Source organism: Arachis duranensis, chromosome 7, assembly GCF_000817695.3.
Source record: "Arachis duranensis cultivar V14167 chromosome 7, aradu.V14167.gnm2.J7QH, whole genome shotgun sequence".
Lineage (NCBI taxonomy): Eukaryota > Viridiplantae > Streptophyta > Magnoliopsida > Fabales > Fabaceae > Arachis > Arachis duranensis.
In genome coordinates, this window is record NC_029778.3 from 19,492,367 (window position 1) to 19,494,904 (window position 2,538).

General features: G+C 37.2%; 1 long non-coding RNA gene across 1 annotated transcript; it reads right to left on the bottom strand.

The window, feature by feature from the left end:
- Positions 1-1,487: 1,487 nt before the first annotated feature.
- On the bottom strand, positions 1,488-1,971 carry LOC127740682 (uncharacterized). The gene is made up of 3 exons (XR_008001462.1): positions 1,898-1,971; positions 1,606-1,671; positions 1,488-1,522 (listed from the first exon to the last, which is right to left on the bottom strand). It is a non-coding gene; the product is annotated as an uncharacterized LOC127740682 (long non-coding RNA).
- Between the last annotated feature and the right edge of the window lie 567 nt (positions 1,972-2,538).

Here is a 2,538-nt window from a genome sequence, read left to right on the forward strand (position 1 = left end):
TGCTTTAATTTCCTTCTCCTTCTCGCCTTTCTCGAGAGGTTTTCCGCCGGCATATGTTATCAATCTTGAAAATACATATCCCTTAAATACCAAAACAAATCAGTAATACACCCGAATGAATGGACAAGATACACCCAACTGAATGGACAATATACACCCAACACAATTAATGAAATAGACCTATCTATTAAAGTAAAGAAGACAGAGGCAACTTACAGTGAATTTATTAATGTCCTTTCTCTCATCGCTTGGAGCTTTTTTGTGTAGCGGGTCAAGTATTTGACATTTTTGCTTTGTTGTATTTATCAGCCATAACCACCAATGTCCCGAGTGGCAAACAGGAGCAAAAATCTGAAGGATTGCCACATTTCAACAGTCTGTTATTTTATTTGGCATATAAGTAAATAAGCGTACTAACAAATTTATGAAACGAAAACTTACATATGGATGCGAACTTAATTTTTTTCTATCTATGAAGTGAATGAAACTCGGGTAGGCTTCCACCCTAAATTCTTTTTTCGTTTTCGGGGATATGAATTCCCCCCTTGGGTGATCCGAAAGTGCCATGCTCTGCAAGAATTGCGATACAAGAAATGAAAAACTGAAAATACACAACTTACACCCAATCTAAGCTAAAAAATACACCCAAATCAATGCATAAAATACACCCAAAGTTCGTAGAAGTAACACTTACCACAATATCCTGGAGGGATGCAAGGTGCGTTCTCATCAAAATGTATTCTCCTTGGCCAATCAGAGTGCATATCTCCTCATACTCGTCAGTATCGCCCTTTGCATCTTCCTTCAGTCTCGTCCCCCAGATGTAGCACTTTTGTTTCATATCATCCGGAATTTGATTTATTCCCCCAGGAGTTTCAAACTTTGCAGAACTTTCTCCCCCAGTCTCCCTCTGAATTTGTGGACTTTCGTCTTTTCCCTTTGCCGCACTGCTTGCTAATTTTTGGACCAAACTGTCTAATTGTTCTAGCATAGTTGCAATTTCTGGAGATTTTTCTCTTTCTATCTCCTGCGTTGACGCCCCCTTCTGGCTTGAATCTGTCAATCCGAGGCTGAATGATGGCATCCCCAGATCTGTTTTAGGAACATAGGTTGCTGTCCGTGCCATCATCAACAGGGCAGCAGCGTCCTCTGCGTCATTATGTATAAGAATAAGAGTAAGAATAAGAATATACGGATGATAAATAAAGATTGATTTTAGTCTAATGAACTTACATTTTTGTTGGAGCTGGGGGAAGCTTGGGTGTTGTTTCTTGAAGTTGTTTGAGGGTTTCAGGAGTGCTGCACAGTTACACAAAATTAATCATGGCGTAAAAAAAATTGATCAGGAAGAATATACACCCAAACTGTTAGCAAATATACACCCAAACCCTAAATAAATATACACCCAATATTATTTTCTTACGTTTCTCTAGCCCCTTCAATCTGTAGCATAGGGATTGGTTCGAAATCTGCCTCAGTGGTTGTTTGTTGGGATGCCGGCACAAAAAACTGGATCGGGACTCTAAACAAGAATAAAAATGAAAGGTTAACAACGTATTTGAAAATAATAAGGTTATAAGGTTGAAATATTCTTGGAAAACTCACATTGCAAGCGCTTCCGACGGCGTTTGTTCCCTAACAACCATCATATTCGAATCAGTCGGAGTCAACCTAAAATACACCCAAAGAAGGTCAAAAAATACACCCGAACAATTCAAAAAGAAGACGGGCTTTGTTTTTTGAGAACTTACATACTTGCAGTTTTTGCTTTTTTTTGCTGCCTTTTTTTTCTTGAATAAAATAATAAAGGGTTTTTTTTCTAAAAAAAATATATACAGAATTAGAATTAGAAGTTATTAGAAGAACAAAAGTAACGGTTATTTGAAAGAGAAATTACATGCTCTGAGACGGCTGGTTTACACTACTCTGTTCTGTGCGTCCTTGAGAGGAAGGATCATCACTTCCCTAGTTCACAGCCGGTAGTCTAAACAGATTTCATGTTATTCAAACGAAATATACATCCAACTTAGTAAACAATATACACCCAACTTGATCCACAAAATACACCCAAATTGATTCACAGAATACATCTAAATCATGATAACAAGATTTTATTAAATAATAAAGCTTCTTACGTTTCAGAGGACACATAGCGACCTTCTGTCGATCACAGGTCAGCTTGGTTCTCCCTGCGAAATAAGATACAATTATTAGCAAACAAAACACACCAAAATCTCAAATAGACAGCCCAGCAAGACATACCCCTCTGCAGCAGATTTATCAACGTTTTCCCTTAGCAATTCATCGAGTTCGTCACTTGATATTTCATATCTCTCACTACATTCATAAAATAACATGTTAACAAATATAATTACGATGATAGATCGTAATATAGCTTACGAGGTACTGTACCCGTCAAAGTATTGATCTTCTTCAGGAGGTGAATCCTCCACAACAACTTTTTTCTTTTTTTGTTGTGTTCTGGGTGGAAGAAAAAGAGTACAATCAGAAATAAAAAATTAATTTTATCACAGAATA